Raw genomic sequence first — 15,401 nt, forward strand, 5'->3', positions numbered from 1 at the left:
TACACAACAGCAGTGGAATGAATTACAATTCTTATACACATATACAGCACAATTTTTCGTATCTCTGTATATAAAGCATGTTCACGCCAATTTATGCCTTTATACATGTACTTTGTTTTTTTACATTTCTTAATACATATATATACCATAATTTTTCATATCTCTGTACACAAAGTATGTTGACACCCAATTCAAGTCTTCATACATGTGCTTTGTATAATGATGTCCACCACATTCCACCATCCTTGCTAATCCCTGACCCTCCGTTTCCCTCCCACCCCTCTTCCCTGTCTAGAATTAATCTAAACCTCCCATGCTCTTGCTCCCTATCCCACTATGAGTCAACCTCCTTATATCAGAGAAAACATTCAACATTTGGTTTTGGGGGATTGGCTAACTTCATGTAGCATTATCTTCTCCAATGCCATTTATTTACCTGAAAATGCCATGATTTTGTTCTTTTTTAATGCTGAGTAAAATTCCATATACACACACATATACAGCAATATATATATATATATATATATATATATATATATATATATATGCCAGTTTTTTATCCATTCATCCACTGAAGGACATCTAAGTTGGCTCCATAGTTTAGCTATTGTGAATTGAACTACTATAAACATTGATGTGGCTGTTTCCCTGTAGTATGCTGTTTTTAAGTCCTTTGGGATAGACAGAGGAGAGGGATAGCTGGGTCAAATGGTGCTTCCATTCAAGATTTCCAAGGAATCTCCATACTGCTTTCCAAATTGGCAGCACCAATTTGCAGTCCCACCAGCAATGTATGAGTGTACCTTTATCCCCACATCCTCTCCGACATTCATTATTGTTTGTCTTCATAATAGCTGTCATTCTGACTGAATGGCATCAGTATCTTAGATGTATCTTAGAATAGTTTTGATTTGCATTTTTCTGATTGCTAGAGATCATGAGCATTTTTTCATATATTTGTTGATTGATTGTACATCCTTTTCTGAGAAGTGACTGTTCAAGTCCTTGGCTCATTTGTTGATTGAGTTTTGTTGTTGTTGTTGTTTTTGTTTAGCTTTTTGAGCTCTTTATAAGAAGAATGAAATTTTATAAATTTTTCATAATTCAATACAGCCAGAGTTCTTCCGTGATGGTGTAAACCACATATCATTCTCTGATCAAAACCACTCATATTGTCATTTGCATGAACTGCAAATGTAAATCTGCAATGTAAATAGTTTGCATTTCAAATTTTATTCCCATCTACTTTTTTCCTTTTATTGCACTTTGGCTACCTCCTTGCCCTGTTCCATATTAATACCAAAAACATTTCCATTTAGGATTTTCGCCTTTATTTATTTAATTTTTTCTTAGTTTGAGCTGCTTTGACAAAAACTATAGACTGTTTTTAAAGAAAAAAATATATTTATCACATTCTTAAACACTTTGATGTCCATAACCAAGGTTCAGGCAACTCATCTGTCTTGCAAGAACTGCCTTTTCTGGTTCACAGATCAAATTCTAGACTAAGAAAATGAGCTCTAATCTCTTTCTCAGAAAGACAGTCATAATATCATGGGTGCTCAACCCACATAATATCACATAAACCTAATTGTTTCTTAGAAGGTCTCACCTCCTAATACCATCCCATTATAGATTAGGGTTTCAATACATAAATTTTGGGTGAACAACAAATTTCCATAACATTTCACTCTGGTCCTCCAAAATAATCCTTCCATAAGCAAAATACATTCATCTCAATAGCCCATAAAGTTTTAACTTATTCCAACAGCAATTTAAAGTTTAAAATCAAATTCTCATCTAAATATCATTTTAGATATGATTAGACTTGATATATGATTCACTCTAAGGTAAACTTATTCTCAGCTGTGAACAGTGAAACAAATCAAAATAAGTGCTTCTAAAATACAATGTTGCAGCAGGCATATAATAGTCATTCTCATTTAAACAGAAAAAAAAATAGAAAAGAAGGAAGGTGCATTAGATTCCCAATAATTTCAAGTTCTGTATTTTCTTTTAATATTTTTAGTTACAGATGAACACAATATTTTTATTTTATTTTTATGTGGTGCAGAGGATTGAAGCCAATGCCCTCCACATGCAAGGCAAGCACTCTACCACTGACCTACAACCCCAGCCCCTCAAATTCTGTGTTTTCTAAACCTTGCTATACTTCATTCCTCTATGTTTCACCTCCCTAAGTTGGGAGGTTCATGGGAACAGATACTTTCCCCTTCCGTAATATACTAAAGAAAATTTATTGTCTAGTGTTTGCTAAATATTGAATATTCCATTGAATTAGTGGATAAATTAATCCTAAGATTAAAGCTTTTTTTTACATTTAAAAAGTTTAATAAAAACATATAATTGGCAGATTTAATGAGATCATTATAACATCAGTATAAGAAATGAAGCCATTACTTTCAAGCAACAAAAACTGAAATACTTTGGTCATATGATGTTTTGAGACTACTTGGAAGAAAATAATTGAGTTGATTTATTTCAAAAAATTGAGTTAAAGTTATTTCCACTTTAGCAGAAATATAGGTTATCTTGATTATTTGGCTTTAAGATTAATCATTTTAATTTTCTGAATCAATCAGGATCAATAATTAACCATTATGGGGCATCAAGCAGAACACTATAAAATATTATAAACACTAATGTAAATTATAAACACCCTCATTTATATTCTCTTTTTTTAAAAAAAAATATTATATGATTTTTTAGTTGTAGATGAACATGATACCTTTATTTTTGTTTTATTTTTATATGGTGCTAAGGATTAAACCCAGTGCCTCACACCTGCTAGGCAATTGTGTGGATGATTTATTTTTTATTTTAGTCTCACTTAAGCAACCATGGATTTTCCAAATTTTTTGAACTCAAATCCATTCTCTTTTAACTGAATTTGAATTAAAAAAAGGAAAATCCTTGGTTGCTTAAGTGAAACTAAAATAAAAAAAAATATGTCATCCAGAAAAAAAGAGATACTTAACCAAAACATCTCTATGGTTCTGCAGGTTGTAACCAGACATAGTTCTCTTCTGTAAGTTAGTAATGTGTTCTATACATGAGACTACATAAATACTAGTGACACAGAGAACAGAAGAAAATTAAAGATTGAATTATTGAAGCCCTAAACTTCTACTATGATTGCAAAAAAAAGAGGATATTAAAATTTGTTCTGTTACTACTATAAAAAATATAAATGATACTTGAGATGTCCTCAACTATTTTAAAGATGTGTCAATGATGAAAGATAGCTTTACAGTAAGTTTACTTCTTTCAAAGAGGTCAAGAGTCAATCTTTACTCTTCAAATAAAAGCCATACTTTTTATATCTCCTTCTTCAGAAATAAAGAGGAAGCCTGATCCACTTAAATAACACCTGGTTCCTTGAATGTCTGGATCCATGCAAAGTTTCCAATGTAGGACCTGTGAGTCACGTCTACACAGCACAACCTTACTTCTTCATTGACAAAATCCAAGCAAATTTACTTCCTAGATCTAAAGCTCACCTATCCTAGGGGGCATCAAAGCCAGAGGATATTGCAAATGTGATACAATAAATATGGAAGTGCAGTTATCTCTCCAACATACTGATTTTATATCCTTGGATATGCATTTAGTAGTTGGAATTAATTGATCATATGGTAGTTTTATTTCAAATTTTATGAGGCACATCCATACTAATTCTATAGGGGTTGGACTAATTACTTTTCCACCAACAGAGTTCAGGGATTCCATTTTATCCACATTATCACCAAAATTTTTCATCTTTTATATTTTTAAGTGTTCTCATCAAAAAGAAATGATACATGCTTGTGGGGATGGATAACCCAAACATCCTGAGTTGATCATTGCATTATATATATATCAGATTACTGGAAGGTACTCCATAAATATGTACTATCTGTCAACCAAAACATTTTATACCAAGGCAAGGATTCTAGACCTGTAGAAATAAATCATTTTCCCAAATTCTCACTTTACTGATGCCTACAATTTTTATTTTCTTTTTATCATTTCTATGATATTATTATTCACCACAAGGAAGTTCCAACTCCCCAGTCATCTCTCTCTACCTTTCCCATTTTGTTGCTGAAAGATACCAGGCAATTCCGGTTCTAGTTATTACTAATGATAATAGAAATATTCCTATATACGTCTTTGTGTGTGTGCCCACATTTCTGTCAAGTATAAGTAGAATTACCACATAGATTATAGTTAAATATGAATTAAATACAGTTAAGTATGAATTTCAGATGAACGACAGATAATTTTTTAGTATACATATATCTAAATGTCCATTCCTTACAACTCTCACTCTACCCTTTCGAATTCATTGTCCCTCATCAGGGACACTTATATCATCAACTTCTCTGAATTGTCTCTTTTTGTTTTTATTTAAACAGAATATTTTTTGCTTATCTGAGGATACGGGATTATGAATAGCTCTTCAGTCAGGTAGTGACTATTTTTTTTTCTTCTAGAATCTTCATACACTTAGTACTGGAGATTGACAGGCATCTTTCCTATTGCCAGTTAACAACCATTCTCTCTGGGTCCTCCTTTATGCTTCTCAGTTCTGAAACAGACATTTACTTTCCCACCAACAGTGTTCAAAGATTCAATTTTCTGAAAGATAGCTTAACAGTAAGTTTACTTTTTCTGAGGAGCTCAAAATTCAATCTTTACCCTCAATCTAAAAGCCATGTGATCCAGTACTGCTCAGTCAGCTCTCATCAATCAACCCTTTTATAAACTTCCTCAAATTTCTTTGTGAGTTCATCTCCTGAATCTTTATCATCTTTTCCCCAACAACAGTACAATTTTAATGTGTACAGATTTCAATAAATGTGTGGATGATTCCTTCAACATCCAATATTCTGGATTCTTAAATCCTTTGATTATCCTCCAGTAATTTCAGGTACCCATTCCTGTGATCATTCCCTAGATCTGGTCATCATTGATAATTGAAGAGTTCCTCATGCCTCATGGATACTGACAGATCGTGTCCTCTTCCCCTTTCACTCTGGCCTTTTCTATTCTGCCAGGCACCATTATTGGAAAGCTCACTCTTGCAACTTTCTTCATCATAAATTGTAATAATATCTTTCTTCCAATTATTAAGACAAAACAGTTATCTTTGATTTTTCTTTCTTTTATATTTTACATATATTTCAGCAAGAACATCTCCTAATCCAACCAACAAATTGGGTTGACTCTGTTTCTCACAATCTCAGCTTTTGTGTTCCTTGTTCAAGTAGTTGTCCTCTCTCACTGGGGTTATAGCAATAGCCTACCAGTAGCTTTCCCTACCTCTAACCTCACTTAAAGTCTAGATCCTGCATTCCAGCTAGAGAAATACTTAAAGAATATATTTCAAGCTATGCTTTTGTTGTTGTTGTTGTTTTGTTTTTGACCTAAAACTGTTGACTCCCAATTCAGACACTCTAAAATAGAAGTCCTTAAAATAGTATGCAATTCCTTTCACTTACTGTGAGCAATCACGCCCCTGTTACTTTTCTGACTTCATTTCTACTGTCCATACATCCACTTTTATCAGGCAGCCTTGACATCTCTGTTAATTTGGAATATAACAGGTTTATTTCTGCCATAGACCTTTGCAAGTGGATTTTCCACATTACAAATCTTATTACTGTTATTTTTTCATACCCTGATTGATTTATGTAATATATATATATATACACACACACACACACACACACACACACACATACACACACACACACATATATAATGCCATAGACCATTTAACATAGTGTCTTTATTATTCCTTGGCTGTTTCCCCTCTTTGGAATATAAACGTGGAAAGAGATAATGGTGTTGTACATGACCCATAGTAGATGATCAAAACATGTTCTCTGTATTAATGAAAAACATATTTAATCAAATAAACCAACAAAGTGGTTTATTTAAGGTGGGCCAGATGTGTAAGTGTTTTCTTTCTCTAAACATCTTAATCTTCTCAACCATTATTACACATTATTTTCTTATAATAACTTCAGGATGCTTTCATTTTCATTGATATTTGGAGATGACTCTATCATTGTTTAATCTAATGGTTTTATAAAGTTGAATATTTTTAATATACCATATACTATGTTTAGTAGACATCATAGAATTAATCAATAATACTGAAACTAATAATATTGTCATAAATTATTAATTTCAGTATTATTAATAAATAAATCTCTAGGAATTCACAAATATTATACATACAATTTTTTAGAAAAGTATCAGATGTAATGAATCAGGTTAGCTTCTGAAAAAGGCACTAAAATATTTAACTTCATTGCTTCAGGTAGGAATGAAAATATATGCCAAAACCATATTTTTACTGCAATTGACATATTTAATCAGCTATTAGTGAATAGGGTACTTATCTACATAAAGACACTTATTTTTTCTCAATCAAGAATTCTAAACAGAAATGACTTTCCATTCTTCTCACCAAGAGTATTCATGCCTTTCTAATTTTAATCCTGCTATATAAAACATGTCTTTGACTATCAAATCTGTGTGGTAAACAGAGCTGAAAATGCTAGCTCAAATTAGTTTGTAAAAGGTCAAATAGCTTTATTTCATCCTGAGTTGAGTTTTAAAAGACATTTATACTAGAATATTGAACAAAATCTTAGAGTCTGAATCTTACACTTAAGAATCTTATTAAAAATATGGTTAAAAAACCAATTCTAGATATGTTATCAAAAGTTACATCAAAGGTGAGTTTCCAATTGGAATTTATTAATATTATTTGTACATTTAATATTATTTCAAAGTAAATAAAAATAAAAGCTTAAAAATATAACCTAACACATGTTAGTTTTGAGTGAGAAAACACAATTTAATCAAAATGTATCATTGTATGAAATATTGTTTTAAAATATTTTATTAATATCACTATGAAAAGTACATACTTTTAAAAGTATTATTTAAATTTACAACTACAAACAAAATATCACACATTATTAGAATGAATAAAATAAAAACTAAAACACTTCACTATTTTTACTTATCATAAATATATTGCATTCATAGATTATTATAAAAGAATCAATATATTTTGTAACATACAATGAGCAAAAGAATTACTGTTTTTATGATATCAGACTATCCAATTAGGTAATTGTATTTACTGGTGGATTTTGTGAATTTTGCAAAAATGTGATATAAAGTAAATATATAAAAATGTAAAATAAAATGCCCATTGTTCAGGATGCAAACATGCTTAAGATATTTTTCACATTGTCAATTATAGTTTAAACAATTTTAACCTCCCTCATTTGAGTTCTAAACCAGCATATTAATTTTTTTCAATGTTCACTAAAATACTGAAGCTGAAGTCTGATGCCTACTTGAACTTTGGTTAAATATTAACATACTTTGTGTTGCTGAACTGTAGAAAGGAAATTCCAAAAGATTTTGGGAACTACATTTTTTCTAAGCAGAATTAGGATTTAAGGTTAAGAGGAGCCAACAGGAGACAGATTCTATAAAGGAAAATAGGAATGTCTATTTCAGATATATGTGCTCCATATTTTATCTTCATAAAAGATTGTTTATTAAAAGAAATAATTCAGAGAGTATAAAACCAAGTTATTGAATGAAGAATATTTTCAATGTGCATATTCAATAAAGTTTTGATATAAGTAATACATAAATAACTCCTCTAAAAAATTAAAATAAAAAAGTTAAAAGAAAAGTGAAAAAATAGGATATCCAAATAGATAATAAATATGAAAGTATATACATGTTTAAATTAATGTTAAAATTTACATTAAAACTACAAGCAAAATATAAAAAACTTTTAGAATGGATAAAATGAAAAAGTTAGAATGGATTTGGTATTAATAAGCATATAGGAGAAACAGAAATCTTAGAGTTTATTATATCTGCAAACTTCAAAAACCTGTTTACAGGTACCTACTCAATATGACATTCTATGGTTCAACTATGTTGTCACTGGTTATACAAAATTTATAGTAGTATTGTGGTTGATAGAACAATGTTCCCATTCCTTGTTTGAAAGATACTCATGCAATATTCCAAAAATCTGATATTGTGTTGGGTTACAGGGCAAAAGGAACTTTGCAGATATAATCAAGAATAAGAAATTTAAAACAGATTATTTAGAATTATCTGGCTGACCTAAATCCAGCACAAAGCCTTAAATCCAGAGAGATTTCTGAAGCTGTTTAAGAACAGATATGACACAAGAGAAGTCAGAGGGATTTAAAGCATAGGAAGGCCTTGTGTGCCTTTGCAGGTTTGAAGCTGCAAAGGGCAACGTGGCAAGTCATGTAGATAATCCTAAAGAGCTGAGAGTTCCCCTCAGCATTACAACTGCAATGAACTGAATTATACTAACAAACTGAAATCCTGGGAACGTATTTCTACTCATAGCATCCATAGTGAGTCTAGGCTTGCAATTTCCTGAATTCAGTCTTGTAAAACCTGGAACAAAGTAGCCAATTGCGCTCATCTTGACTTCCAATCTATGGAACTGAGATAAGAAAGTTATGTATTTAAATATTTAAAGGATTGCAAGTTGAAAACCAGCCTCAGCAAGTTACTGAGGCCCTCAGCAATGTAGTAAGACCTATATCAAAATAAAAAGTAAAAGGGACCAGAGATGTAGCTCAATGATAAAACCCTAAGGTTCAAATTCCTGTATATATTTTTAAAAAACACACACAGAGATGAGTACAGAGTATACAATTTTATTCAAGTGTTTTCAGACATCAGACATCAGGATATTGTGAAACTTGGGGCAGGAATTCTGGCTAGAAAGATGAATGAGAAGATCATCTGATGTTTCTTGTATATATTATTGGCTACCACTTTGTCTTCACTTTGGGAAAATTTATTAACCTTCATCTTAATATTTGTTCACATAAGATATTGGTTGAGCATATACTAGTAAATAACAAGAATTCTTATACAGCAACAATAAATGTCACTATAATACTATCACTATTAAAAACAAACAGTTTAATGAACAGAACAGAAATTACAGAAACATTCATATAGATGTGACTACATGATTTATGACAGAGGAGACTATTTTGCAGCAGGGAATGGATGTTTTCAATAAATGGTTCTCATTTAATTGGATATACATATTTAAAAATGAATCTTGAGCTCCACTTCTTATTATATGAAAAAATTAATTTCTGGTGAATCAAATGAAAAAAGATATGATAAAACCTTCAGATAAGAACCTGTATGGGTTTGGTAAAGATTTATTCAACAGAATAAAAAAGAAAAAATATAATTTGAACTGCATTGAAATTAGGAATCTCTTATAATAAAAAAGATAAATCTTAAGAAAATGAAGTAATGTTTTAATAGTGGAAAAAGATGTTGTAATATATATTAGAGAAAAAAACTATCTATCAGTCTATTTACCTATCTATCTATGTATCTGTATTCACCCCTTAGTGAAAAAAAGAAAAAATCCTGATAACCCAATAGAGAAAACAGTACAAAGTATTTGACAAGCTGTACTGTCTCCAATTCAGTTTTATTATTTCTGTGGGATAAGCTGCCAAGAGACCAAAGAAGACATACAGAGATAGGATATGAGACACATTTATTGAACATGCTATGGGAAATGTTTAGTGGCATCAGGATGAAAAGGTGCTTTTCCAGAAATCCCAGTGACAACAGATGGAGAGATGAACCAGAGCATAGTGCTTCCATCTCTCATGCTGCTTTGTCCAGAGGTGGTTGGCTAGATGAACACTTCTCTTTCCACAGTGCTCTCTCACATACCTGTTAACTGAAGGGTGGTGGGGGTTATAAGTTAGGGTACAGAAGCAGTGACATCATAAGCCTAGGTTGCTTTGTCTCTTTGTATGACCAGCATCCCACAGAACTTGGCATGCACATAAGAAGTTTCTACAGATAATATTAACTTGCCCTAGTTTCTGGCATACATGGGAGAAAGCTTTTCACTGTCCTTCTAAATATTTATCTGAACATTACACCCCACCCTTAACTTCACTGTTCTCACATCTTGACTAGTTTCTTGGGAATGGTCAGGGGTACTTCAGGAACACGTTGTTTTTTATTGTCTTCATTTTGTCCAAACATTACATAGAGTCAAAGAATAGAAGAGGACAAAATGATCAAAGCATTAGGAAAGATCTTCAATTTCATTAGCTTTGACAGCAATGTAAATAAAAACCACTAAATTAAACCATAACACAACAGCTAAATGACTAAACTTAAGGAAAAAAAAAGATAAACAAACTCCTTTATCATCCAGGTGTTGTTGAAGTTGTGAGAAAAATTGACTTCACATAAATCCTGGTGGTAGTATAAATGAACTACTTTGGAGAAATCTAAAGCAGTATATACTAAAGCAGAATATATACCCTATGTTTCAAGAATCTTACATGTTTTTATATTTATAATTAATCTAAGCATTTCTTTTTTTGCACCCTTTTTGCATTTAACCTGGATTTATTTGTGTTTTTTATTTAATCATAAATTCACATAAAACTTAAAATTTGTCCAAAATATTAGTCTGGCAGTTCTAAAACTTTTCTACTGATCACCGTTAAATTTGTTTCAGGCAATTGCAGCATCCACTTAAGGGCAGGGAAAGTGTTCTATGTAACAATAAAATGGTAAATATGTCATTATATATTTGTTGAAACCCATAGCATGTATAGCACCAATAATAAACTCTAGGACAAACTATGAATGTTAGGTGATGAAGTGTTAGTATAGGTAAATTAATTGTAACAAATACATCAGTCTGGTGCTGGATATAGATAAAGAAGGAAGTTATTATGTGTAAAGATGGGAGACAAATGGGAAATATCTATACTTTCCACTGACTTTTGCTATGAATTGAAAACTGTGCTAAAAGTAGTGTATGTGTATATATATATGATATTGAAATCAAAATAGATATGAACCAATGGAATAGAATAGAAATACAAAGACAAACCCAAATAAATACAGTCATCTGATACTCGACAAGGGTGCCAAAAACACATTGGGGAAAAGAGTCTTTTTAAAGCAATGGTGCAAGGAAAACTGGATATCTGTTTGCAAAACAATGAAACTAAAGCCTTACCCTTCATCCTTCACAAAAAGCAGCTCAAAGTGGACCAAAGACCTAGAAATTAGACCAGAAGTTTTACAACTGCTAGAAGAAAACATGGGCTTAACGCTCCAACTCAAGCACCAACTTTCTTAATAAGCTTAAGAAATAAAACCAGGGATCAATAAGTAAGAGGGCATTAAAAAAACTTCTGTGGAGCAAAAGAAACAGTTAAGAGTATGAAGAGAGAACCTACATAATGTGAGAACATCTAAACAGTGACTCTTCCAACAGGGGATTAATAATCAGAATATAAAAACAACACAAAATTTAACATTAAAAAATCAATTAAAAGAGAACTAAGTGGATGTTTCTCAAAAAAGTGCAGATGACTAACAAATATATATATGTAGTTATATAAATATGTAAATATAAATAAACATATAAAAATATATATAAAACTTCAATATCGCTAGCAATCAGGGAAATACAAATCAAAATTATAGTGAGCTTTCATTTCACTAGATAGATGTTGCAAGTTAGGTTTTTTGTTTGTTTGTTTGTTTGTTTGTTTTTTGGTATTGGGGATTGAACACAGGGCTTTGAGCATGCAAAGCAAGCATTCTACCAACTGAACTATATTCCCAGCCCCAGATGATGATTGCCAGTTAGAATGGCAATCATGAAGAATACAAATAATAATAAATGCTGGCAAGGATTTTGGGAAAAGGTACACTCATCCATTGTGGGTGGAGGTGAAAATTAGTACAACCTCTTTGGAAAGCAGTATAGAAATTTCTCAAATTATTAGAATAATCACCATATGACTCAGCTTTCAACTCCTTGACATTTATCTAGAATTAAATCAGCATACCATAGTGATTCATAAATATCAATATTCACAGTAGTGCAACTTGTAATAGTCAAGTTATGGAACTGCTTCAGTTATCTGTCAATAAACAAATGGATAAAGAAAATGGGATATTATGCAAATTAAAATTTACAAAGCCACAAAGAATGAAATTATGACATTTGTTGGTAAATGGATGGAAATAAAGAACATCATTTGAAGTAAAATAATCTAGACTCAGAAAGTCAAGGGTCAAATAGTGTTTTTCATATATAGAAGCCAAAAAGAAAAAAAACAAAAAACTAAAAATGGGCTGGACACAGTGGCTCATGCCTAATAATCCCAGTGGCTCAAGAGGCTGAGACAGGAGGATTGCAAGTTCAAAGACAGCCCCAGAAACTTGGTGAGACACTAAGTAACTTAGCGAGAACCAGTTCCACAATAAAATAAAAAAAGGGACTAGAAATGTGGCTCAGTGGTTAAGTGGTCCTGTGTTCAATCCCCAAGTAACAACAAAATAAAGTTTTTTTAAAGCATTCTCTTTTTTTAACCTTTATTCTATTTATTTACTTTTATGTGGTGCTGAGGAACGAACCCAGTGCCTCACATATGCTACGCAAGTGTTCTACCACTGGAGTAATGAAAATTGCATCTATGACATCTAAAACTATAACTTTTGAAACAGGTCTCAAGATTTTCAGTCTTCCATTATTTTTGATCTGAGCTTTAAGGAACATGAATTTATTTAAAATCAAATTGTATAAAATATTCTTTGTTGCTAGACAATTATATCACTTGCCTCTATGATGACAGAAAATTTTATTTCTTGGCACCTATATAAAAGTAAGCTTTTATATTGCTCTGTCTTTTATTAAACTTAAATGAAAAGTGAAATTTTATATTCCAATATAATATTAAAATGCCTTATTTGTTCTAATTTATTGAATGATTAACTTTTTAAAAAGTGATGGAATGATCCTTTAATATCTACATTTAATTTTATTTTTTTACTGAATTATAATAAATAAATTTATTTACCTTAATGGTATTGAATTTTTCCTTGTTGTGACATTAGAGCAGAAAAAAAGTAGAAATAATATAGCTCCTTAAGTTCACATTACTTAGATTCAGAAAATTTTTGTTATTTGTTCATCTTTATAGACAGATTTTTCTGTTTCTCCTAGAGATTTTTTTTTATCTATACTTTTGCCCTAAAAATGAGTAGACAATGTGTTAGATTCCCCAAAACTGTTTTTTTTTTCTCTATATGAGTTAATTTTTTCAGAATTTTCGTTAGAGGGATATAAAGCTGACAATTAAAATTGTACTTAGTAAAATTTTGACATAAAAATTAGAAAATCAACGATGGAGATTAATCAAGTGTAAACTTAAAAACTAAACCTCATGTACATTTTTTGATTTAAAACTTTAGTGCTATAAATAGTTTATGGTAAATACAAATACTAAATACATATGTGTCTTTGTAAATAAATATGTGTGAATACATACTATCCATAGGTCTCTGAACTATAGTCATAGTAAAGCCATTGCATATATATATATATATATATATATAGTTTATAATAATATTATACACACACAAAAGTTTTAATAGTGTTTCATTGGATTAGATTATAAACAGAATTGAGGAAGGAGAAATATTGGGCATTTGAAAGGTCACACTACAACAGGATTTAAAAACTGGTATGTCATACACAAAATCACATTTAGTAGTGAAAAAAAGGATATATTCATAAGATCAAGAGGTGTTTAAAGTAAGTAAAGTAATACAATGAATTATAGACTATCAGAGTTTTTTATTTAATTTAAAATGATATTATTAATTATGTTAAAAGTGTATTAATTGCCAAGTGAATAAATAACTCTTCAGACAAACTACTATGTGTAGTACAATGAAGATTTGAAGAAAATCACATATTCAAACACACACACACACACACACACACACCCCACACCACCCACACACAAACCAATAAAGTAATCAAGACAATTCTGAACAGGAACATAGATATTGCAGATACACAATGGTTCTCCATATATGGAAAACTGGGCCACCAGAAGATGATGATAATGACATTAACAGCAATTATAATAACAAAGAGCATGTTATCTGCTATTAAAAGTAAACATCACTGAAAAGCAATAAAGAACTAAAAAATACTGAAAATCAAAATAGCTCATTTAGTGTTAAGTTTTTTTGAGTTATTTATATATCCTGGAAATTAATGCTCTGAAGTGAAGATGGCAAAGATTTTCTCCCATTCTGCAGGCTCTCTCTTCACTTTCTTGATTGTTTCCTTTGCTGAGATGAAGCTTTTTAGTGTGATTCCATTTCATTTGTTGATTGTTGATTTTATTTCTTGTGGTTTTAGGAGTCTTGTTAAGGAAAGTCAATTCCTAAGCCAACATAAAATAGATTTGGGCTTACTTTTTCTTTTATTAGATGCAGGGTCTCTGGTCTTATGCCTAGGTCTTTGATCCACTTTGACTTGAATTTTATGCAGAGTGAGAGATAAGATTTTAATTTCATTTTTCTGCCTATGGAATGTCAGTTTTCCCAGCACCATTTGTTGAAGAGACTATCTTTTCTCCAATATATAGTTTTTGATATGTTTGTCTAGTATGAGATAACTGTATTTATATGGGTTTGTCTCTGTGCCTTGTATTGTGTACCATTTGTCAACATGTCTGTTTTGGTGCCAATACTGTGCTGTTTTTATTACTATAGCTCTAGAGTATAATTTGAGGTCTGGTATTGTGATGTCTCCTGCTTCAATTTTCTTATTAAGGATTTCTTTGGCTATTCTGGTCCCCTTATTTTTTCCATGAATTTCCTGAGTGTTTTTTTGTATTTATATGAAGAATGCCATTAGAATTTTAATAGGAATTGCATTAAATCTGTATATCACTTTTGGTAATATGGCCATTTTGATAATATTAATTTTATCTATCCAAGAACATGGGAGATCTTTCTATCTTCTAAGGTCTTCCTCAAAATAATTCAATCAATATATGGGCAAAGGAATTGAACAGTCACTTCACATAAGAAATACAATTGGTCAACAAATATATGAAGAAATGTTCAACATCACTAGAAATTAGAGACATGCAAATTAAAACTACACTGAGATTTTATCTTGATCCAATTAGAGTGGCAATTATCAAGAATACAAATAACAATAAATGTTGGTGAGGATGTGGAGGAAAAGGTACACTCATGCATTGCTAGTAGGACTTCAAATTGATGAAAACATTCTGAAAAGCATATGGAGATTCCTCAGAAAACTTGATATGGAACCACCATTTGACCCAGTTATCATCTCTACTCAGTTTATACCAAAAAGAGTTAAAATCAGCATACTATGATGATGCTACCACATCAATATTTATAGCAGCTCAATTCACAATAGCTAAAGTATGAGACCAGCCTAGGTGCCCTTAAAC

Source organism: Urocitellus parryii, chromosome 10 (assembly GCF_045843805.1).
Source record: "Urocitellus parryii isolate mUroPar1 chromosome 10, mUroPar1.hap1, whole genome shotgun sequence".
NCBI classification, from domain to species: Eukaryota; Metazoa; Chordata; class Mammalia; order Rodentia; family Sciuridae; genus Urocitellus; species Urocitellus parryii.